At 57.4% G+C, this 24,758-nt stretch overlaps 1 protein-coding gene across 17 annotated transcripts in view; it reads left to right on the top strand.

Annotated features, from left to right (window-relative positions):
• Window positions 1–12,039: 12,039 nt before the first annotated feature.
• RIMBP2 (RIMS binding protein 2) overlaps window positions 12,040–24,758 on the top strand; it is a 63,518-nt gene continuing 50,799 nt past the window's right edge. For 10 of the 17 annotated variants that reach the window (XR_013997819.1, XM_081123150.1, XM_081123138.1 and 7 more), the window contains exon 1: window positions 24,234–24,295. The gene's annotated coding sequence lies outside the window, so the exon portion shown is untranslated. Of the gene's footprint in view, window positions 12,200–12,980; window positions 13,135–20,081; window positions 20,135–24,160; window positions 24,296–24,758 lie in introns of those variants that run through there. The other 7 variants (XM_081123145.1, XM_081123142.1, XM_081123141.1 and 4 more) reach the window with 5 other exon arrangements.

Genomic DNA, 24,758 nt, shown 5'->3' with positions numbered 1-24,758 from the left:
GAGCGGGACCCGGAGGTGATGCCTTGGGACCCACGTGCTGCCTACGGGAGAGTCCCGCCTAACCTAGGCCGCGATGGGGATCCGCAGGTAAACGGAGCTCGCGTGGGGCCCGGGAGACCGGGAGCGCCCGAGGGCCTGGCGCGAGGGCGGCTTGCCGAGGCTCTTCTCTCCGCAGCCTGCGGGCCGGTGCCCACGGCGCGGCTGGCTCCGGCCGCAGCTGCCGGCTTTGGAAAGAGTGACTCATGCTTTGTGCACGCCCACTTGCCGCCCGTCAGAACTCTCTGCCTCGCAGTCAGATGGGAAAGCTGAGTCGTGAGCAGGGTATTTTGGGCAGCATCTCAGCAGAGGTGACAGCAGCCAGGCAGACATCCTTTCCTCCCGGGAAAGGTCTCCCGTGGATTCCGACTTGACGGCAGAACTTTCCTGGCTGGTCCCCGGGACAGGGACGGGACAGAACCGGGGCAGTCTCCCTGCCTGTGGGCACCGGCCTGGGCCACTCAGGCAGAGCTCAGTCCGTGACAATGTGAGTGCCATGGGTCTTATTAGTGGTGGTTTTCCTTTGAGGTTGTGTGTGGAACGTAAATGAGAATCAGGTGGGTGTGCAGGAGGCCCAAGGTGCAGGTGTGGGCTCGGAGGGGGAAGGGCCGACACGGGTGTGTTTACCAGGGACCGTTGGCAGGACGAGCTGAATATAGCAGATGAACCGGCCAGAACCGGGGACCATCCGGGGTTCGCATTCAGCAGTGTCCATGGGGGGAGAAGCCAGTGTGCGGGACCCGGTACTGGAGGTCCGAAAGCTCCGACCCCGGGCGGCGGTGTGTGTTCATCGGAACAGGGCAACGCCAGGCTTTACAAAATTTTAACAACACATTTCATGTATTATGTCTGCTCCATCTATGAGTAAGGTTGACTGAGATTGTTGAAAATGACTAGATTTCGTAGATTCTAAAGCACGCACTTTCCCCCTCACATTATAGTCTCTGAAATTGAGTCGAGTCTTCTATTCGGTCGCCCGTCTCATGCTGGTCCACTGCAGCGTTGTGGTTCTTCCGATCGTCTTACCTTGGGTGGCGTAGGGTTACCTTTTCCCAGCTTTTTTCTCGGGTCCTCCATCTCCCCACATGTAGGGAGAACATTGGATTAGCCGGTGCCTGAGATCCTCGCTTTCAGGTTGACCTTCTAGGGTGCGTGCTGGGACCGTGGGGGAGATGAGGCTGACCCTCTGCAGGACGGTCCCCCTGGAGTAGGACACGTCAGACTTCCTGAGTGTGGCCTCCTCAGAAGCGCAATGCTTTGGGACTTCAGTGCCACACAGAGATTGTACTTGGTGACCAGGTCGTTCACTTCGAAGACCTGCTGGGATTTCCAGGCCAGCATCTGTCCAACGTGGGCCCACGTGGCTGTGCTGGGAAATAGCAAGGAGTGCTCACCTTCTAGGGCCATCGCACAGCACAGTTTCCATGGCCCTAAAAAGTCAAAGAAGCCGATACATTTCAAGACCTGGTGACCTTTGTCCCTCTGGGGGGCCCAGTGGGAGGAGGTGCTCAGGAGCTATGGGGCAGAATTGCCACCATGTCCTCACAGGCCTGCGGCTTCCCACCCTCAGCTGCTAACTGTTCTTAGTTCGAGCAGATGAAACACTCTTGGTGGGATCCCATTTTCTTGCCTCTGTTCATTCACGACAAAATCAACTATTTCAGGGAGAGCGAAACTGCTTTTTCTTGAGAATAACAAGTGGATCGTTGGGGGTCAGGGCCTAGGCCTGTTCGGAACAGTTCCGTCCCGGACCGGCCTTTGCAGGAGGCATTTGAGAACTTGGCACCTCTGCAGAAAGAGCCAGCGGGTTCACTGTAGAGCGGCCCCCATGCCTGCTTTGGGGTGTGGGTTGGAACCCACTTTTGTCCACAGAAACAAGTATTGTGAGCGGAGAGTAAAGCATGAATGATTACAAACAAAACTTTTGAAGTTGCATGTGATTTTAAAATTACCTTTAGCTGAAGCAAGCTGTTTAAACCAGGATGGAGAGTGAAGAGGTGGGATAGAGCCCAGGAGACCATGTTCTGGGCTGGGCACCAGCAGGCAGCTGGCCTGGGACTAACTGTTTGTTGGGGCTGATATCAAAGCGGAGACTTCACACTCAGATGAAGGAATCTGGCATTTAATGAGCCATCGTGTGTATCTTTTGTGCCGCATGCTGGACTTTCTTAGACTCAGTACGTGTCTGTTAGAAGAACGAAATAATCAAGTCTCGGAGCCGGGAGTCACCAGCTCAGATGCCTGCAGGCTTTGCAGGACCTAAATAACTCAGCCGGAGCAGGCGGGCTAAACAGACTGAGCGTTAACTGTCAGGGAATTTTATTTTCTCCCATTTCTCTTTCAAATAATGGCTCTCTGGGACTGTTTTGCCTCCTAATGTTGAAAGACATGCAAGTATAAGAACTATTTCATTTTATTCCATCCTAATGGTAAATAAAGTAGCCGGGCAAATGGAAGTTGTGTCAACCTCCGTGATGCAAGGCAGCTGCGAGTGTGTGGACTGTGGGGGGACCGCAGTACAGCCCGGTCTGAAGAAGCAGCTACCCCTCAGCTCCACTGCTGCCGCCAGCCAGGGGGCCCTGCCCGCCCCCCAGGTTTTCAGGAGAAGCTGCACACCTGGACCTCAATGTGAGCCTCCCTTGGTTTACATATTGCAGCTGACTTAATAATAAAGAAACCCTTATGTGGGTCAATGTGGGGCAGAGAGCGGGGTAACCTCTTAAGTGGGATGTTAGCCCCCAGAATGGGGGATGCGTCCAAAGAACAGGATTCACCCCTAGGAGGTGGGAGGCAGGGGGCCTGCCCTGTGGGCCAGGGTGTGGAGAAGCTGGAGGCCTTGTGCGTTGCTGGTGGGAATCCAAGACAGTACAGCTATTTTGGAAAACAATTTGGCAGTTTCTTCAAAAGCTCAACAGAGTCTTACATGACCCAGCAATTCTTCTGCTAGGTGTTTCCCCAAGAGAAGTGAAAATAAACATTCGCACAAAGACTTGTCGGCAAATATTCATAGCAGCTCTGTTCCTCGTAGTGTTTCCAAAGCTGGAAACGCCTGAGCGTCCACCAGCAGGGAGACCTGAGACAGGGCCATCCCAGGAAGCAGACCCCGCGGTGAGCGGAATGGACACCCCACGAGGGCAGGAAGCCAGCTGCGCGTCTGCTTACTCAGCACTTCACTTCTACGCGATTTCTAGGTCGGGCAGGTGGACAGCGACAGGAAGCAGATCCGTGATTGCCTGCGGCCTGACTGGGTTGTGGTCATGGTCGCATAGCCACAAATGCACTAAAACCGTCCCACTCAGCCTTTACAATGGGTGCATTTTATGGTGTATGTTATACCTCGACAAAGCTGCTTAAAAAAGTCATGGTTTTCTCTCCACGCAGGACGTGGGAGTAGGCGCTGGGCCTGAGGACGGCTGGCTGTTCCCAGCCTGTCGCTGCCCCCGCTCCAGCGGCCTGCAGAGCAGGGGACGGGCGGCAGAGGGCGTCCGGCCCCAGGCGCTGAGCCCCGGCTGCCCGCCCAGCTGTGGAACGCGGCTGCTTTTTCTCCTTGGCAACTGTTTCTTAAAAACCTCGGGTGGCTAGGATGTGTGTCAATCAAATCCCATTTTCTCACTGACCTGTGCGACCCTAGAAGAGCTGTTTATCATCGCCTCCAAAGGGGGCCTCCACGTCAAGCCTCCAGGCCAGCAGCACACAGATAATCCAGGAACAATGGTCACCTGTAGGACGGCACTGCCTCGGGGAGCCCCACGGTGAAAGCTTTTGTAAAGCAGACTATTCAGGCCTGGTGAAGGATCCCAGGCCAGCAGGGGACTGTCTGGTCAATAGGTGGAATAAATCGTGGGCCTGAGCTTTAATAAGCAAGGCCTCCTGAGAAGGCCGCTCCAGGGAGTTTCCCACAATGCTTAGTGGCTTCCAGTAATCCCCCTGGAAATGGGGACAAAGCGGCTCAGAGGAAGGGATGCAAGGTGACCAGGGCAGGAACAAGTGATTTTGTGGTCAGCTTGCCCAGAAACCCTGTGGGAGTCTGAGCCACTTTGGAATTCCTGAGATTTAAAGAGGAAAACAACACCCCCTGTGCCACATAACTGTGCTCAGTGCTCCCCGAGCTGAGGTCGGCGGGTAGGGAAGGAGTGTCACCTGGACCCCTCAGCGGTGTCACTGAAGGTCGGTCCCCGTGCTTCCGTAAGGCACCCAGGAGGAGGTGGCAGTCCAGGGCTGCAGTGGAAACAGGGCCAGAGCGGGGCCCTGAGCTGGCAGGAGAGGGTTGGAGTGGGGCCACTGGGGAGGACTTGAGGTTCGTGACAATAAGGATGCCACTGGTTTTGATTGATTGAATTTAAGATGCTGCCCAGACTGTCAGGGGTGAGGACTGTGCGTGGCCCTCCGAGATGGAGTGGCCTCACTGAAGTGGTGGGTGCCGGAGACAGAGGGGGGTTGGGGAAGAGCTGGCTGAAGAGCTGGCAGCGTTCGAGTCTTGCTGGAGGATGCTGTTTCTAAGAGAGGCAGTGGGGGCAGGGCCCTGCCGTGACCCCAACATTCAGAGACGGTCCGAACAGACAGACGTGCTACAGAGAAAGGAATCCACGCGGTCAGAGTGAGATGAAATCATGTATGAAAAGCAGTCCCCCACCAACAACTTCTGTGGCAATTTTCAAGCACATAAAAAACGTGGAAGGACCGTGCTGTGGACACAGGTATGCCCACCGTCTAGAGGCTACCATCGGCATGGGCTGTGTTGGCTTGAGCATGGAGTTATTCATCCGTCAGCCACACCATCCGTCTGTGACTTCATGGTACTGTTTTTAAATCAAAACCAGCTTTTCAAATTCTAAAAGGCCACACAGTCGGCAGCTATGGACTCGTGTTCGCATCCTAAAGTCTCTCCCACTCTCCTGGGTGAAACAGAGATAAAATCTTCTGAATGCAACCCGCTTTTTCCTATTTCCTGTTTCCTATTTCCTTTTTCCTATTTCCATTTTCCTATTTCCTTTTATTTCCATTTTCCTATTTCCTATTTCCGGGGCAGAGGTTCTGGGAGGACAGAGGGGGACCAGCAGGTGGCGGCAGAGGGTAGCAATTTTCTCCCGTGGTGGAAAGTGTGGCTGGTGTGGGCCACGGGCCAAGGTGACGTCCCAGGTCCACGGTGTCCCAGGTGTGGCCCTGTTCCCGCGGTGGTTGCTTCTGCGTGGCCCTTGGCTCCCTGTGGCTGGAGCGGGCGGGGGTGGAGGATGCCAAGCCGGGCAATGACAAGTTACCTTCATCTGGTGGACCTAAGGCTTTGCAAACACCTGCCCTTCGTGGGCAAAAGTCAGGTACACTCAGGCCACGGGAAGGAGCGAAAAGAGGGAAATGCAAGGCCGGGAGGAGAAGCTGTGGGGAGAGGTCAGCAGGGGGACGTCGTGCTAAGAATTCCTGCGTCTTTACTTCTTGAGGGGAAAGAGGAGCGGCCAGGGAGGCCCTGGCCGGTGTCGCTCAGGGGCTAGCGGGTCGGCCTGTGCACCTAACAGTTGCCGGTTTGATTCCGGTCAAGGGCACGCACCTGGGTTGCAGGTTGGGTTATGCATGTGGGGGAGGCAACCAATTGATGTGTCTCACGTTGATGTTTCTCTCTCCCCCCCTCCACTCTCTCTTAAAAAAACAAACAACAAAAGGAAAAAAACCCCTCTGGTGAAGAGTAACAAGTAAAAATAAAAACGAGATCGCGGCAGGTGATCACAGAGCGTTGGCCACAGCAGGGGATGTGCAGATACACACACTTTCTCCAGAATTTACGAATCCTGTGCTCCAGTCCTCCACGGCCCGCCCTGCGCAGTCTCTGATAAACGCCCTGGGAGATGTCTGAAGTCTCCCCCTGATCTGTCTAGGGAAATTTCCAATTGTTTGGGCTTTTTGGAGTCATACTATCTTAACCTAAATGAATACCTTTCGGTGGTAGGATTTTTGACCTGCAAGAAGCGAATTGTGGACCGAGCCACATGCACCCTGGGGCGCTCGCTGTACCCCAGTCTCACTGCCCCGTTCTGCGGTCTGTTGCCTTCTGTTCCAGTCTCATGCGTCTGCGTTGCCCTGGCCTCTGCATTGTGCGCTGGGCTCTAGGTGAGCGGCAAGCACTGCGTTGGCCATTTTCTGTGCCCCGTACTGAGCCAGGCTGCAGAGAGTCTGGAACTTTTGGATCTGTCTTGACAAGTGAGCTTGGCGGGCGTGCACATTTGCTATTTCCTGTGGAGTCCTGGGCTCCTACTTTTCTCAGCGTGATCTTTGTTTTGATCCTACCCACTGGCTGGACAAACAGATCTGTCGGAAGAGCCGCCAGCAAAGTGGGACGTGCGTGAGGGCCGCCGAGCAGGCCAGGGAAGGCGGGCAGCTCGTCCTTCATTTATCCACACAACGGGATCCTCGCTGGAGCTTTAAAGGTACCCGACGTTAGGGTCACGTCTTAAATTGATCTGTAGCGTGTTAATAATTAAACAGAATTGGGAAATGTTTAGTTTGGGGAAGACAAGTAGGGATCATCAGCTTTATGCAAAGAACCCTCCCAATGGGAGTTTTGCGTGAATCAGGACTTAAGAATTAAGTCCACAGTTTAACTGAAAATTACCTTCTTGTAGGAGGGAGAACAGGAAGGAACCTGAAGAGACTGGAAGGGAGACCGTTTTATCACAACTGTTCTCTGGAGCCCAAGATGAAAAAAAAGAACAAAAATTGTTGTATCCGTTAAAAATGGCTTTGACAAAAACAGCAGAATCTACAGCTAACAGTGTCTTTAACGCGTGGGACCTAATTTTTTCTCGCAGGAGATGAAATTTGAGTACAGGTGGCTTCAGGCAATGACGCAATGGCCCAAGGATGTCAGGGCTGTTGCTGGGATTCCCTTGGCCTTCCCCCCGTGATTGCAGCGCGGCTGCCACAGCTCCAGCCCTCGCAGGTGCATTCAGGGCAGGCAGCAGGAGAGTGAGAGAGAACGCTGGCCCGTCTCTTCCCCTTTATGAAGAAAGCAGACGTGATTCCAGAACTCTCCCCCCAGCTCCTGTCAGGCCTCTGCCAGCAGCTCCTTGGCCAGATTGTCACACGGTTGCTTCTGGCTCCAGCAGTCGGACACACTGCGGCTCTAAATCAGTATCCTGCGTACACAGAAGGGGGGGTGAGCGGGTGTAAGACAGGATCAGCAGCAGATGCCACACCAGCCACACCAAATTTTGCGCAACAGTCAGAATCTCTCCTTTTCTGTTTTAGGAGGACGCTCGTGCTGTGCCTCACCTGAGACACCGACAACACACTCTGCAAGGTGATGTTCCACCAAATCCTCAAGTCTTGAGTTCAATGGAGAAGCGCAGCCCCTGCAGCAGGTGCCCAGGGCTGCCAGGCCGGTCTGCACCCGGAGACCAGCACGCTGGAGATGAGTGAGGGCCCCAGGAACCAGCTCGTGTGTCTCAGGGTAAATCTTTGCATTGTTGGCCTGTAAATAAAGGAACCCCGAGACACGGGCTACCAGGAATGACCCAAAGCCCCGGCCTTGGGGGTGCTTTGGGGATCTTTCTACTACTTTTTTCTAGATTTTTCTACTGTTCTATTTTAGCTTTGCAACAACTTTTTGATATGATTTAACACAGAAAAGCAGCAAGAATAGCATAAAGAGCCTGGCTGGCGTGGCTCAGTGGTTGAGCATTGGCCTAAGATCCAGGAGATCGCAGTTCGATTCCCAGTCAGGACATGCCCGGGTTGCGGGCTCGATCCCTAGTAGGGGGCGTGCAGGAGGCAGCTGATCCATGACTCTCTCATCATTGGGTTGTTTCTCTCTCTCTCTCTCTCTCTCTCTCTCTCTCTCCCTCCCTCCCTCTCCCTTCCTCTCTCTGAAATCAATAAAATTATATTTAAAAAAAGAATAGCATAAAGAACTCTTACACCCTTTACCCATATTCATCAATTCTTCATATTTTGCCCCAATTCCTTTATCATTTTATCTCTCTCTGTCTATAATATCTCTATCTATCTATCTATTATCTATCTATCTATCTATCTATCTATCTATCTATCTATCTATCTATCTATCATCATCTATCTATCATCTATCCACTCATAGAGAGAGGGAGAGGGAGAGAGATTCCCCCCCAGAACCATCTATTTGAAAGTAAATTGCAGACACACTGCCCCCTTTACTGTGTTTTTCCTAAGAATAAGGACCTTCTCTTACACAATCACAATCTGAAAATTTAACACTGTCGAAATTCCTGAACTTTGCCATTAGAGCGTGGGAAGCAGCTATGGACATTTGTAATCAGATAGGTGTGTTCCAGTGAAACGTTATTTACAAAGACAAGTGTCGGGCCAGACTCAGCCACGGACCTGCACCTTAAACCACTGTCAACTGGTCCACCCTTTACATCCAGGAATTTTCCCTCCTGGGTGATTTTCCTACTCCCTAGGGTTTGACCTAGAATCTTTAGGGTCTCAGTTCTTGGTGTGTAGATCTTCAAAGGAGGAATCAAATTGCATAGCAGCTGATGCACAATCTCAAAGGCGCTGTGACAGCCCCTGAGGTTAGAGCGCCAGTCCCCTTTAGCCAAGACATTGTCCAGAAGAAGGGCCCCAACCAGGGCCACACAGATGTCTGGTTAGTTTTGCACAATTTGAAATTAATCTGAATTAATTTTGATGGGACTTACCCCAGGCCTCCCTTCTCCCCCGTCACCTGCCCCCCCTTCCCGCGGCCCTGAAAGCATGTTTACCTTCCATCCCTTTGTGAAGTCTTGACAGTTGGGGAATCACTTTCTAGATTTCCCATCTCTTAGAGCCATGGAATGCTAAATCCCAGATGGAAAATTAACCAAATCGGATGTTTGTATTTGGCGTCCCCATTAGCCACAGTCCAGAAGAAGCCTTGTCACTGTGAGGCTCCCCCCAGGGAACTGCTCGCTTGGCAGGATGTGGTTATTAACGTAATTGGTTTAGCTCCCTTTGGTTCCACAGCATGGGCGCTGTGACCTGAAACCGACAGCCTGTGTGGACCGCGGTGTTGTCCTGGCAGTGATCCTGGGGTCTGAGAGCCCTTGATTCCCGTGCCCAGCTGCTTGGGGATGGGCAGCCAAGGTGGGGATGAGCGCCAGCTGTCTCTTGGGGACAGTAGACTTGAGTGATGGTTGGGGACAGTCTATTGGTTTATTTCCCAGGGAGGAAGGTCTGGAAGATTCCCACTGTAGGACTAGTCAGAGCTTATCACCCTTTGGTGGCAATACCATCAGACAGATTCTACTAAGAGTGGTGTTCTGCCCGTGTCTACAGAGGGGGAAGCCAGTGTCAACCAGATAAAACACAATAGTCCTCCTATGTGGCCCCAGCCCCTGGGCAGCAGCTCTGTCCTGGGGGCCTGGTGAGGCCACCTCCCCCTCTCCACCCATCCCAGGGGTGGCAGTGGCTTCTGCTCTTGCTGATTGTTGGGGTGCCTCACTTATGGGTTGAATTATGTCCCCCAAATTCATATATTGAAGTCCTAACCCCAGTCTCTCAGACTCCTAATCCAGTCTGACTGGGGTCCTCATAAGAAGAGATTAGGTCAGACACATAGACCCACACAGAGGGATGACCATGTGAGGACCCAGGGAGGAGATGGCCGTCCACATGCCCAGGAGAGAGGCTCAGGAGAACCAGCCCTGCTGACACCTTGATGTCGATTTCCAGCCTCCAGAACTATTGTCTCAGCCCCCCTAGACTGGGGTACTTTGTGTGGCAGCCCAAGCAAGCTGATACCCTCACGGTGCTGTTTAGTAATGGGTGCTAAGTTCCCTTTCATTAGCTTAGTACTTAACCATTAACACTACACCTAGTGCTTCCTTATCATTTTTATTATTGTAGAACTTTTATTACTTTTATTATAGTAGAATTAAGTGGAACATGAAATATTTTTAATACCGTGTCTCCGTTAAAAGTCAGAAGACAAGAGGCCCCCAGAGGAACATAGGTTCCCCCCTCAGTTCATTTCTTTCTTTTATTAACCTGCCTGGTCCCTGCAGGCCTCTGCCTTTACAAACCCTGGTTTAAATGGCTGCACTGAAGCCGTGTCCAGGAGAGACGAGAACATTTTATCTTAGCTCGTTGAGTTCCCTGAGTTGCTGACGAGATGCTGGCCTCATGGCTGGAACCATCTCTGTACTTGGCCAGACACGTGCAGTTTTGAAATTCCTGATGGGAGCTTCCCAGCCGACTAAAGAAAACTGTCACAGAGCCTCTCTCCTGCCCCTTGCCCAGGAGCTAGTGGGTGAAATATTCTCATTTTTTCCACCTGTGTGATGATTCACTGCCGCCCCCGACAGCCCGAGCCGTCCCCTCCCCAGTGCCTTCTGGGGTCAGAGGGGCTTTGCTCTGTTGCGCTTCAAGCCACTTGTTCTACACACCAGCCAAGTGCCATATACGGCTCTCGACTTGTGCTGGGAGGGACTCAGGAAAAACCTGCACGCTGAGCCAGGGGCACAGCTTCTCTTCTGTCAGCTGTGTCTCCGCAGCAGCCAGGAGGGGAGCTCTCAGGAGCAGGTGGGACGTGTTTGCAGAGGACGGGACCGCTCAGCCTCGCTCAGTAAGGATGCGGTGGGACGCCCAGCTCAGGGGCTGTTTTCCCACCGCCTCTTCTTCTTCTTTTTATTTAGTTGAGGGGAGGTTCACGTAAAATAAAACGAACCATTTTACCGTGAGCCATTCTGCTGTGCAACCACCACCTGGAAACCCTGTCCCCTTTAGCTGTCCCTTCCCGCTCTGCCCTCCCCAGCCTGGGCCACCACCCCTCCGATTTCTGTGTCTGTGGATATGACCATTTCCTATAGACGGTGTCATGCGATGCGTGTGGCCTTTTGGGTCTGGCTTCTCTCACTCAGCATCATGCTTTCAAGGTTCTGCCACACTAGTGGGTCAGGACCCAGTTCCTTTTCATGGCTGAGTAATATTCCACTGCACAGCTGGGCCACCTTGGTAGATGGTCACCCATCCACGGACATTGGGGCGTCCACCTTTGGGCTGCAGCCCACACTCCTGCCGTGTTCTCTGAGCACCGTTCTTCCCGAGGTCTCATGCTGGCTCCTCTCTTGGTGGGTTGCTGCTCTGGGACTGAGAGCTCTGCCTGCAGAATGGGAAGGGGAAGGGGGTCAGCACCTACTGCTAGTATCAGCACAGGGCTCTGTGGCCAGTGAGCCAGACTGGCCGGTGAACTCGCGGCTGGAGGGAGCCATCAGCCTGCGGGGCCCCTTTGGACGCTCCCCGTAGTCAGATGCTCCCTGTATTTCCGCAGCAACAGGGTCCTGATCAGGAAACCTTTGCCGCACCCACAAGCCCTGGAGAAGCCACCCTGGGAGGGCGTTTCCCTTTGGCCCTTGAGTCTGAGCCACCGTGGCTAGCAGTGCCTGCGCTCTCAGTTCCCGTGGCCCCGTGCAGGCCGCAGCAGAGGACCCTCTGCCCCGGAGGGCTGAGTTGTGTAGCATCTTAAAGTGATGTGATTTCCACCCTGGGGAGGAAGCCCGGGCGGCCTGGCCTTGACCCGCCCGCCTTGCTAGTAGCTGCCCATCTGTGCAGCCGCCTGCACTTCTGGGGGCAGGGGGAGGGCACATTTTATGTCTTTTTCACACTGGAGGCCTGGGGGACAGGGGAGCCTGACCAGAGGGGAAAAGACCCCGACAGCTGGGTCTTTGCGTGATCACGCAATTCCTGGCAGCCTGGGCTCCTGGCTTCCTGGGTCTGAGCCTGGGCAGGTTCTGTCTTCACCCTGCTCACCGCGGGCTGCTGGTTGCAGGAGACCCCAGGCCGCCTGCAGGGGAGACCGGGCACTCTTATGCCACAGAGGGGGCGTCACTGCCGAGTCCCTAGGGCTAAGGGAGCTGCTTCACCCTCCTTTCTGCCCCAGCTTTTGGCCACAGCTCGGTGGAAAGGACACTGGCAGTGAGCGGAAAGCCATCTTGGAGCGCGTGTGTGTGCATGCGTGTGTGCGCGCTCGCGGTGTGTGTCTGAACGCTGACGTTTCAGGGGCTCCGGTGGCTGCATGGCGGATGATCCTCGCGCTCCCCTCCGTCTCTCCCTCCCCCCTCCCCCGCCCTCTCCCTCCACCCCCAGTTTGTAATCTGACACAGTCGACTGCAGTCCTCTCCGCGGCGAAGCTCCCAGTCTCGGCCCTGCTGCTCGGAAGGTAGGCTGAGATTTGTGTTTTTTTCTCCTAAAAATAGCCTCCGATTCCCTCACCTTCCCGCACCGAGCTGCAGGGCGTTGATGGCAGGGCTCTGGCAGAAACTCTGCCCTGAGAAAGTTTATCTCAGCGGCTTCAGAATGCCCTTCAGCAGGGGTCCAGGCGGCCGGCTGGCAAGGCTGGCGAGGATGCTGAGGGCTGGCGAGGGGGCTGAGGGCTGGCGAGGGTGCTGAGGGCTGGCGAGGGGGCTGAGGGCTGGCGAGGGTGCGTGGATCCTGGTGCAGGAGATGGAAGCGGGTGTCTGCACCCGCTCTTCTCGCCCAGCTGGATGGGCCGCCTGGTCCATGGATCCCTTTCCAAAGGGCAGGTCTGACCAGTTCTCTCCGCGTGAGGCTCCCTCTCCCCTTGCCCCTGGTTTGCAGAAAAGCCCCTCTGGGCGAAGTTTCTCCCCCCCCCCCCGCCCCCGGCAGTGCCTCCCTGACCCCAGGATGTGATTGTCTCAGCTCTGAGCCTCTGGCGCTTTGGAAGGGGTCTTCCTGCGCATTGGGGCTGGAATGGGGAAGGGGATGTGGGCCCCCAAATGCGAGAGTTGGCGGTTTGACCCGCAGCTCGGCTTGGATGTGCAATGCATTGGGTGAGGCGCCGGCACATTGAGATTCTGTCAATTCACGTCCCCGAGGCTGACTTGAATAATTTGTTTGTCAAAACAGCTGTTTCTGGCAGGGCGTGTGTGTGTGCGTGTGCCTGCGTGTGCCTGCGTGTGCCTGCGTGCACGCAGCAGCCTGTGTGCGGGGCAGCCTCTCCCCGGCGAGCTGTTTTCAGCTGGAAATGCAGTGTTTATAGGACCACCTGCCTGAAGGGAACCTGGGCCTGGGGGAGCCCCGGTGGGGGTGAAGGTGCAGCTTGCTCTCCTGACTCTGAGGCCTCTGTAGAAGCAGGTTTGTCCTGTCCCCAGGGAGCCCGCACTGGCTGTTCCCACCGTCGTGTGGTGTCGTTGTCAGGGGCTGAGGGCTGGGTGGGGGGCTCACCACCTGGTCTTTGGGTGGAGGGGAGGTGGGGCTGCAGGGGTTCCTGCTGGTCTCCTCTTGGAGGCTCGCAGGGTGTCTGCGTGAGTGTGGAGGGTGGGCTCGGGGAGGGGAGGGAAGGGTGCCAGGCCACCTGGCATCTCCCTGTATCACCTCCTGTCCTGAGGGAGACCCTGCTTCATTAAGAGAAGATGAGGGGCCCAGACGGGAGCAGCTGGTAAGGAGTGAGCTCCGTCTGTAAATGGAAGGCCCCACGAAGGGAGGCTGGCAGCCGCTGTGTCTGGGGGTGTGGAGCCCTCTCCTCTGAACCCCTGTGAATGAGGCTCCAGCGGGAGGGGATGCACAAGCTTACCCCCTTTGCCAGGTGAAAAGTCGGGGCCCTTTGGGAGATAACTGCCTCCCGCCCCAGGTGCGGCCCTGCTGGAACCTCCTGGAATTTGCTCTGCCCTGGGCCCAGCTGCTGGCACCGATATTTGGGTTTCATATCTCAGAGTGTGTGTGGGCTCCTGTGACGTGAATCTGGGGCCTCCAGGCGGGATGGTTTTGGTGCAGGCTCGCAGCTTCAGCGTGGGGCTGGGTGTGGAAGGAGGCGGGGGGCATCTGCGGTGTGGGGTGTCTGGCTGTGCCCCGTCCAGGGCTGCACGGCTGGCTGGCTGGCACTGTGCACAGGTCACACAGCGAAGCATCCTGAGGTTGGTCAGGGAAGCGGCTGGCAGCCGATGCTACCACCCTGCCCCCTTCTGAGAAGATGACAAACTGGGTCAGGGGAAGGTTGGCATTGTCAACGTGCAGGGAAGGTGACTGAACCCCGGGGGCTGTCCCCCGCCCCGGCCCGAGGCCTCTGTGTTAGGCTCACCCCAGAGCACGTGGGCACCCAGCCACATCCAAACCCTGGGCGTGGGTGTGGGCGTGGGCAGTGCCAGACCTTCCCAGGCGAGGGGGGAGAGCTAGCAATGAAGTAAAAGGGGCAGCAGACCACTTCAGCGGCTCCCGCGTCCGGGACTTCGGCTCTCACTTGTTTGCTCACGGTGAGGTTGGCGGCCGGGAGGGGCAGCCTGTGCTTATGGCAGGAGCAGAGGCGCAGGGCGGAGCCTGTCTGAGCTGCTTCGCTTCCCACCTCGGCCCCTCCTTGGTGTTTTCCAAATGAAGGCCGGACTGTTCGTCAGAGCAGTGGCTCTCAAACGTGAGTGCGCCTCCGTGTCCTCGGGTGAAAACAGCCTCTGACGGAGCAGGTCTGGGGGCCGAGGGGTTCCCCGCTCAGTTCCCAGGGGTGCCGACACTGCCGCTCCAGGGACCCACTTGGAGAACCACCGGGTTAGCTTTAAGCACCTCTGGGAGGCGTTTCCTGTTCTCTCTGAAGTGTGACCTCAGACAGCGCTGGCCCCCAGGGGCTTGGCCGCGTAGCCACCCAGGCCTCCTGCCGAGCCTCGGCCGGCGCGGGCGCCACGGCCTCTCGGCGTCTCCGTCTGTGGAACGTCCTGGGAGCCAGTGAGGGGCTGGCCTGGCCGCCCTGGTCTGTTGTGGGTGAACCTGAGCGGCTGACACCAACTTCTAGAAGGTTCTGTTCTTCATTCCTCCGGCTCCTTTGGAATTAGATCGCTCTGTGTCGTAACCTGTGTTTCTCCAACCTTGCTTCTTGCTTCTGCCTGTCGGAGGAGCTGCCTGGCCTTGTCGGGGAGCCTGCTCGGGGCCCTGCTTGTCCCGGTCCCGCCGCCGCCACCGTGGCTGCGGGCTCAGCGCATCCTCAGTCGGCCCGGCTGCCAGTGCTTGTCCCGCGCCCCCTTCTCCCCCCTTCCTCCCACTCACCCACCCGCCTATCTACCTGTCATCTGTCGTCTGTCATCATCTATCCAGCCACCCCTGTCCATTCTCCCCCCCCTTTCTCCCTCTCCCCGGCCTCATCATTTCTGTGCTTCCCTTTACCCCACGGCACCCCGACCCGCCTCCGTCCCGGGCAGCCGCTCACGTGTTGGCTCTGTAGCCGTGAGCATCGTCTGTAAGGTCCCGGGGCTGCCGCCTCCGTCAGTGTTCTGAGGAGCAGGGATCCCGTTCCGCTCCGGACCCTTCCTGAGCCCCGTTTCTCAGGCAGCCCTGTGCTCCACCATCCCCCCGGTGGCTGTGTGAACCTCTGGTTGGTTACTCCTGACAGCTGCACAGTATTTCAGAGTCCGGGGGCCATGCGGTGCCTGTCTGGTCCCCAGTGGGGCACCAGGTTGGCCGCGCACACGGGGCAACCCGTCCCTGCACGCGCCTGTGTCCTGCGTGGGGACCAGGGATGGCTGAGTCGTGGGGCGTGTCCGCTCCCGTGTTCTCGCCGACCCTCGGCGTGCCCGACTTCCTGTGCGCACACATCCCGTAGGCCGTGCAGAGCTGCAGTCCGTCAGTTCTCCCTGCAGACGTGGAGACCGGGTTCCAGAGGCTCTGTGATTCCACGCCAACGGCAAGCGGGCAGGGCGGAGGTGGGCGGTGTCCCGGTGACAGGGCTGGTGTCTCTTCAGAGGCGGGGACTGGGGGGGTGTCTTCAGAGTCACTTGTCAGGTACTGAGAGCCTGTCCATGTGCCAGGCTGTGGGTCACGGGTCCTTGCCTTTGAGAACCAGATGCGGCTGGGGGGTCATTTGGGGCAGCCTGGCCCAGCGTCACAGTGACAAAGTCTCAAATTAACTGATTTCTGAAGCTCTGTTTCCAGTCACCGAGAACCGTGGAAATGCGTCTCTACAAGGGCCTGATCCGTTGCTGTTGGCCCTCCCATTGGAGCGAAGCTCCCGGAAGGCAGCGGTGGCGACATTTATGCCCCGAGACGCAGGCAGCGCCCCCACGTATCCGCTCAGCAGACGCCCAGGCGCCCGTGGAGCACTAAGCCGCGCGTTAGTGCCCCGCTGCCCGAGGCACCGGCCTGTCCGCGCGCCCGCTGCTCCCCTCGGGCACCTGGCGGGGGAGTTAGCTCCACAAGCCGGCCTGTCTGAAATGACCGTCGTAGGCGGCATTGTCCGTGGTTGGAGGGCAGAGTCCGGAGCCAGACTGGCCAGTTCTGATCTTGGCTTGTGTGGCCACAGGCACATTTCCTAACCCCTCTGTGCCTCTGTCTTCTGACCCATGAGGTGGTGTGCATCCCCTCCAAGGATGGTCCTCGGCGCACGTGAACACGCCCGAGGGCTGCCCGCCTCACGCAGGTGCAGGCGCTTCGGCGAGTTAACGGAACTGAGGCTGAGGCAGATACAGCTGAGGCCGGCGTGGGGCGAGGGGTCAGTAAACGCTCCCGTTTACCACGGCGGCTGTTCTTGGACTCCAAACAGACTAGTCCTGAAGGTGGTAATGGACTTAGGAGGCCGGTGTCAGTGGTCCCCGAGGAGACAGGTCCTTCAGACGTATTAGCGCAGACCTTCCCAGGGCCCCCCGCCGGCTGGGGTGTTTCTAACGCTCCACTTAGGCTCAGCCCCCCGACACTGCCGTCGCCTCCCCGGCCCTCCGCGCCCCGACTGTCCCAGCAGCCCGGCTACGTCCGAGGCAGGGGACCTGCAGAGACAGCCTCCTGGCCCCTGGTTTGGCTCACACGTGGCCCTGCTCAGCGCTGGCTGCTGCCTGGACCTGGGGAAAGGAGCGGCTCCTGTAAAGGCCCGGACCCCCCGGCTTAGCTCAGGTCAAAATAAGGCTTAGTGGTCAGGACACGCCAATCCTGGGCCTGTCCCAGGAGCCGTGAGAAGGGGCCCATCCAGCTGGTCCTCGGAAGTTTGTTCTAAGTTGTCTCAGCAGCCACAGGAGACTCCTGCAGCCACTCTGTGGGCAGAGAAGCCGAGACCCAGAGAAGCAGTTAGCCTGAGGTCACACAGCCAGGAAGGGCCAACACCGGGGTTTGAACCAGGCGGTTGAAACCCAGAATTTGGGGATCTTAACGGGTCCCCCAGGCTGCAGACCCAGGATGGGCTTGCAGACGCTCTCGGGAAGGGATTCCACGCTTTGGGGAAAGGGACCCACCGAGCTGATGGAAGGAGGCAGGGGTGGGTTCCTAACCTCCCGGGACTCTCAGGGGGCATGTCGGGAACGGGAAAGCCACAGGACAGATGACACCAGGACCCACAAGCTGCCATTGGGGTACATTTGTTCATTTGTCAAACGAGAGGCTGGGAGCTCCCCTTTCTGAAAGCCAGGCAGGAAGGGGCTCGGCCGTGACCGAGCCAGAGAGGCTTCGCGTGGGACCAAGCAGTGTTTGCCCCTCTGCCCCTGCCCCATGGTCCTGGGCTACGGGAGGACCCATGAGGTGAGGTGTGTCCCCCCCGTGTTCAGAGGGAACTGGGGTTCAGAACGCTGCTCCTCCAGAAGGAGGGGGTGCAGTGGGCATTTTGGGCACAGAAGGGGAGACACAGGGTTGAAGGGGACTCTGCCGTGTTCCTTGAAATACCGTGGAGGTGACCCGGCTCCTCTGGGGCCCTGAACCAGCTGCGGGGCTGGGGTGAGGACCTCCCTCCTTGCTTCTAGATCACCCTCTCTCTTTCCCTGTCTCTCTGGCTCTCACTTGGAGCCTGGTCTCTAACATCCAGGTCAGACGCGTCCTTCACGGGGCTTGCACGCCATTTATCTGCTGTGCCTTGTGTGCCGCCTCCCCTGCCCGCCCCCCGCGCGCTCCCCCGTTTCCAGTTCACACCCGCAGCTCGCAGCCATCTGCTCCCCAGCCCTGGCTGCAGAGGCCCCTCGAGTGGCCTCCTGCCAGCTGGCAGGTGACGCTGGCTCGTGGAGAGGTGTTGGAAGTTGGGCCCTGGCTCTGCCAACCCCAAGCCGCCTGCCGAGGTGCAAGGCTGCTGCTAAACGCTGGCCGTGGGCGCCATGGGCAGGGGCCCAGCACACAGTCCGTCTACTTGCTTCGCCGTCAGAGCCTCAGCTTGGCAGACGCAGCCCCTCTGTCGGCCCAGCCATCGTATTTAATCCGAGCGGTGATTTAATGTTCAATCTTCATCGCCCAGCCTCCTCGCGTCAGGAGACCACGTGACTGGGACATGCCGGCCCTTGTTTGCCTCGTGTCTCCCGTGGGATGAGGTGGTGACCTCAAGGCCCCGCTGGGGACACACTGGCCATGCCCTGCGCTCTGAACAGCCCGGCGGCGGGTGCAGGGGTGTGCGGCTCACACAGGGAGGCGAGTGGCGGAGGCGTTTGCCGACCCGTCCTGATCCCAGTGACACGAGAATGTGTGACGAGTGTCAAATAAGAACCGACCTGGGCCTTGTGAGGAGCGACGTCAGGGGGGGTCTTGCCCCAGGGGAGCCGCCACGGCCACCTCGCCTGGGCGGGGGCTCTGAGCAGGGTCTGCAGGACTCCGAGGTCCGGCACACGGGTTCTTCTTACAGGGAGGATAAATGAGGCCACAGAGAGTGGGTGTGGGGACGAGGGATGCAAGGTCCGGAGACTGTTCATCCCCGAGGCCGCTGCCCCAGGAGGGCGACCTTCACAGCTGGTAGCAGGGGCGGGAGGGAGGCAGACCCGGTGTGGCCGGCCAGCACCGTGTCCCACGGTCAGTGGGCCTCACCGCTCGGCTCGTCACTGACGACACAGGTTTCCTATGATATTTGGCCGAAACCAATCTGACGGATACGACTCTCAAAGGGGAGTTTTGGGGAGAACTGTGAGGGTTCAGGGTAGACGTCCCGAACGCAGCGAGGCCTAAAGACAAAGGCGTGTGGCGTGAGGGCCCCACCTCCTCTGCCCACAGCGGTTTCTGTAGTTTCCTGGGAGCAGTTTCGTGGCTGCTGTAACAATTTAGCCCAAATTATGTTGCTCCAGAAAGACAGGAGAAGGTACTCTGATTCCCAGGTTCCCAAGAGGCAGCCGTTCCTACCAGGAGCCTCGTGTTCCTTTTCTGATGGAGACTCTCCTAACGTTGGGGGGCTTCCTCGCTTTCCTGAGGGCAGAACAAACTCCTGAGTGAGGAGGGAATGACTCGAAACGGAATGAAGGCCAGTGGGAGGAAAAGGTGGACGGTCACAGGCACTGACCTAAATCCCCTGATAAGGCCCGCAGACATATGTTTTCCATTTTTAATTTGTTACCAATGTTCAAAACCAAAGCCCAAATTTTTTTCATAATATTCCAAATACCTGACAGTTTTCTTGAAGAAAAAAAAAAAAAATCAGAGACACGGTAACATCCTCTGTTTCTTTAGGGCCACAGTCAGCTCTTCAGTTTTCCCCTCCCCTCCCCTGCTTCATCGCCCTGGTTACCCGCCTGCCCCACTTGCCTCTGCACTTTGACCCCTGGCGCAGGATTTGCTGTTAAAACTTCACGTGTGGGTTCTCGCTCAGCGGGGGACCCCGCTCGGAGCTTCCTGCGGGGAGAGGCGGGGGCCTGGCAAGGTTACGGAGCTCCCTGGGATGGAGGCTGGCTTCCTCGCTGCCCCGTGACTGCGAGAGCCACTCGCCGCCTGTGCGGACTCGCTGCTCGGCCGCCCTCGGACTTGCTGATGGAAAACCGCTTGTTTCCATGAACAGCCCTGCCCAGCAAGGGTTCTAATTGATATAATGCATCGTACTGGGCACCCAGCACCCAGCACCCGTGACGCTGGCCCCCTGCAGGAAAGGAACCCTCCCCCGTCGCAATGGGGGCCTCTCCCTGCCCACAGTCCCCCCGGAAGGGACCGTGGTTATTGCTTGTGAAATGGTCCCAGCCTGGCCCTCGCGTGCCCTCCCCGACCATCATCAGCGGCTGCTCCAGCTCCTGCCTATAAATATTTAAATGCCGGTTCAGCTTTCAGACCGAGCACGTCAGCTGCGAAGATCAAGCTTTTTGACCTTTTGTCAATTTACTCAGTGAAATATGACTCTCCTGGTCCCTTTTTTCAAACGGTTGTTTCCTTTTTTTCATAGTTGAAATGACTGCGTCTTCTTCCAGCGCCGGGTAGAGAAGATGCAGGACTTTCGGCACCTCCGGTAAATGTATAAACATGAATAGGTTTCCGTTCTGGCCCACCCCTCAGAGCTGCGGGTTCAGAACCAGAGGCCTCGGGCGTGGAAGCCGGACTCGGACCCTCGAGGTCGAACGTAAGCCCCGCGGCTGTGCGGGTCGCCCCAGGCTGCCGCCGTCCCCCGGGTGCCACGGCTTCCGTCCCGAGCTGGCTGCTGTCAGTGCCGGGAGGTCAGTGCCGACGTGGAGAGAGGATGGTGGGAGAAGCCAGGCGCCTGGGGCTCAGCCCCATTCAGCAAACCCTCAGTACGTTCAGTCCGTCGGGTTTGCAGTGGGGCTGGGCCCCGTCCAGCTGCCTAGTCTGACTGTGAGGGTCCCCGGCTCAGGCCTGTTGAGCGCAAGATACACTATATGCCAAAGGGGAGGCTGCTTCAGGGTAACGTCGGAGGTTGGGGCTCACACACTTTGTGAGGGACCATTAAAGCGGAGCGTTTGAACGCGGGGACTCAGAGAAGACGAAAGCGGGGCTTTCCCGTTCGCCCCCGCTGCCCCCCCAGACCCTCCGCACAAGCTGGTTCGTCCCGGTCCCCTCGGAATAAATCGCAGGTCGACGTCGCCGACTTTTCCCAGCCAGTGGAGGTCCCTCTGTGCCCCTGGTGCCCGAGCAGCATCCGTGTGGGTATTAGAGGGTCCAGCTCCGTGGTCTCGCTCGTTTAAGTGGGAGGCTCTCCCCGCGTCCAGGCCGGGCCTGGTTGGGTCGAGCCTGCAGCGAGTGTATTTGGGGCGGGGTTGCCGCTTCCCTGTTCTGGCCGCGTTTGTCATCATTCCTGCGGCTGCTGACGTCTCCGGGTACAGGCGGCAGGCTCCTGGAGGCCGGGGTCTTGGCGCCATCGCAGGAGAGAATACCTGGACCAGCGCGTGCATTAAAAAGCGGCAACGCATCTGTTTACAGAGCATTATAGAAACATGTGGATGTTACATATTTGCAAAGTGAAAAACAGAATCGCAGGACTCTTTAGACATTAAGGGCAACAAAGGAGCCGGTGTGCTCAGGTCAGCAAGCCTTTCTGGAAGGGGCCAGACAGTCGCGGTGCTCACTTGGAAGGCTGCCCCGTCTCCATGGCAACTGCTCACCTTTGCTGCAGCCCAGGGAAGCCGCTGCGGGTCACATGGCCACAAGTGGGCGCAGCTGGGTGCCAATAAAACTTTATTTAACACAGGTGGAGGCGCCGTCGTTTCCCGACTCCCGCTACACAGCGGTGCCCAAGACCGCTACGAAGCTGTGGTCGGCGGAAACCATGTAGCTTTAGAAAGTCTAAAAGCTGTCTGTCGATAGGCTCAACAGTAAATTAAGTATTGTGGAAACAACACATTGCTGAACTTGAAGACATGGAAATAGCAACTATCCAAACTGTAGCACAGAGATTTAAAAAAAAGGGTTCCTCCTCTGCTCCCCCCAAGCAATCTTCACGACAAAGCAATCTATCAAAAGGTCTAATATACTCACTATCGAAGACCCGGAAGGAAAAGAGGCAGGGCAAAAACGCCAGAACCGAGACCTTTTTTCACAAGAGGTCTGCACTGCGTAATGGTAAAGAAACTCACTCAGGCTGAAGGGAACCTATCCCAGTTAGGAAGGGAGATGTCGACAAAGAGACTGAAAGTGCCAGACACGGACTTGCTCTTGCCCAAGGCAGCTTCCCCGCCAGGTGCTCTCGGGCAGGCGCCCTCTGTCGCAGGGGTGGGGAACGTTTTTTCTGCCAGGGGCGATTTGGGTATTTATAACGTCGCTCTTGGGACATACAGAATTGTCAACTGAAGAATTGGCGATGAGAAAAGCTCCTAGATTTATTGAATTTCGAGTCCCACCTGCGGTTGCCTTGGCAGGGCCAGGCCGAATGACTTCATCGCCTCTCATCGAAAACTTCACGCAGCAGCGGCAGGGAGCGTATCCCCCAGTGCACAGGGCACGCTCACCAAGATGAACTACGTTCCCGGCCATCGGAACCTTTCAATGCAAAAAAAAAAAAAAAAAGAATCGAAATGTACAGTGTACGTTCTTTCATACAAAATAATTAAATTAGGAATCAGCAAATAGCTGGGACAGCCGGCGGGTCCAGGAGGTCCAGGGAGGGAAGGGGCTGCCGTCGGCTTCTGTGCCTGGCTCCCTGTGACAGACGTGCCATGTGGCGAGCGGTCCCCGTTTGGGGATTGAATTCCCATCCTGCTCAGCTGACACAAAGCCGTCCCCGGCCCGGGGGGCAGGGCATGAATAAGTAAACAGCCTTCCCGCTGGACACCTGCCTGGCGCAGACGACGGGGCTGGGAGCGGCTGGGAGCGGCTGCCGTCCTCGGGGACAGGAAGCTGGTGCTGCCTGGGTGGCCCCGCTGGCCCCCCAGAGCGCTGACCCCGGCCTTCTGTGAGTACCCGCTTTGGGGGCTGGACGAGCGGAGGGTTAAGGAGCCGTGGCTCAGACAACAGGCGGGAAAGTCGGCCCTCACGTTTAAAACCCTCTGTCTTCTTGCTGCAGGCCGACGGCTCAGCGGTCACCCGGGGAGGTTCCTGCTGCTGTTCCGCGGGCCCCGCCGTTTCTTAGGTTCTCCATTCTCTTTGGTTTCTTTGGGCTGGTCTTGCAGGGCACTCATGCGGCCCTTTAACCTAGGAAGCTCTCGTATATCTTACCGGCAGTTTCCGTCACACTCTCTCCCTCTGGAAGCCTGACTCGTAGGCCTTAGGCCTCCCCGATGGATCTTTAAAGTCTTATTTTTTTCTTTTACGCTTTCAGTCACTTGGGGTGACTTCCTGAAGTTTACCCTCTGCACCCGCCACTGAAGTCCCACTTCATCTGAGCAGCGGTCTCCGCGGGCGGCACGCGGTCCCTTGTCCTTCACTGTCCTTGTGCCATCCCCCCCATTCCTGTGGCGTTCCCTTAGCTCGACTGCACCGTCCCACTTCCTCCTGGGTTTTACTTTTATGTCCTTTGATTTTAATCTTCCATGTGGGTTTTTTGTGTTTTTTTTTAACGTAGCAGGTAATCCTTACTGGGTTGGTTGGTTCTGGAGCTCGCGGGGTGTCGGGGGCTTGTCCACGGTGACTCCCGCCAGAGTAGTGACCAGGACGCTGGGCCTTTTGCTGTGGTGGCCCCTGCGTCACTGTGTGGAAGTCGTTTCTGGGTTATTGTATTTCCAGTCTCCTGCCTAGTTTGAGGGTGCTGTGGAGAAAGGCCCGACTCCCTGCTTTATGCGGGTGGGGGGCTGGGGAGGGTCCCTGTTGTTCCGTTTTTCACTTTGACGCTTCCCGGCCGCGAGCTCCTCCCGCTGCCCCTGGGTCCTGAGCTCTGTCATTTACTGTCTCCAGGAAATAACCCCCCGACCTCCTGTCTAGACAGCTTCCCTCCCATCTCCTTCACATCGCTGTAAACCTTATTAAAGTCTCCCTCAAACTGAAATGACACACTGACGCCGTGGCCTCCACTGTGAGGTGCGGGCCCTGGAAGGACCGGGTGTCGTTGGCGTTTGTGTCTGACGACCAGCAGGCGCTGTGTAGGCCGACAGCGTTGATTGAAATAAGCTGCGTGCTGGTCATAGACTGTTTCTCAGCCCCACGTTCATTAATCTCACCTGTAGCGACGCTTCTGGTCGCCTGCGAGGAAGGGTGTGTGCAGAGCGGGCTGGCTGTTGGCTGTGGTCCCCATGCTGCCCTGTTGCCATCGGCCGGTGGCCCGTCGTGACGGGACAGGGAGGGGAAATGACCCCCGCACACGTTTCCTCTTGGTCCACAGGGGAACTTGCGGTCTCACTCCGAGGGCCACGTAAGCTGTGCGTCAGGGTGCGTCTCTATTTCTGGATTGTTACACGCTAGGAAATTCGGTCAGAGGGAGAGACCCCGCCCGGCAGGGACCGTGAGCTCGCTCGGAGCCCTGTCGCTTGGTGCTGAGAACTGGAAGACGGCAGCGTAGCCCCCGAGTCCCCGGGGTGGACGGTGACGGGAGCAGAAAAGCAGCTCACAGGCCCTTCGTTTGTGACCGAAGCTCGTATGCTTCCTCCCACAGTTTAGAGATGAGCTGTCGTACCTGAAGCCCGTGGGCCCAGGAGACGCGTTTGGTCGGACCCAGCGCTGGGAAGGCCCCTCTGGGAGGCACCTGTTTCCTGCCCTGCGACCAGGAGCCCCGCCGTGGAACTTCGCGGTACGTTGTCCGTTCTTCCTCCTGAGGCCCCGTTCCCCGCGTTGGTCGGGGCTGCGTCCACTTCTTCATTGTCTAATGGTCCGTTCAGAGGTGTTGGCCAACTGCCGAGTGTCCGTCAGTCAGCTGGGAGGGCAGCGGGGAGGCCAGAGCAGGATGGGGGCAGCGGCTGTACAGAGGCCCCGGGGCACCGAGGACTCTGCGCATGGAAAGTGGTTGTCTGGACACAGACGGGGAGAGGTGGACAGGGCAGGTCACTCAGGACCTCACAGTCTGCTAGAGTGTTGATTGTAAGTCTTGAGAGCCATGGCCAGTCCGCAGTGACGGATTTTAGGTGGGAGAGTGACATGATCCAAGTCGCCTTCCAACGCAGTCGCTCCAAGCCCTGTGTGGAGATGGAGGCGGGGTGGCAGCAGGGAGAGCAGGAGGCCACCGCGTCGTCCAGTGAGGGCAGCGGAGTCCTGGA

Source organism: Miniopterus schreibersii (assembly GCF_964146895.1).
Source record: "Miniopterus schreibersii genome assembly, chromosome: 20".
Taxonomy (NCBI): Eukaryota; Metazoa; Chordata; class Mammalia; order Chiroptera; family Miniopteridae; genus Miniopterus; species Miniopterus schreibersii.
This window is presented reverse-complemented; position numbering and strand designations above follow the sequence as displayed.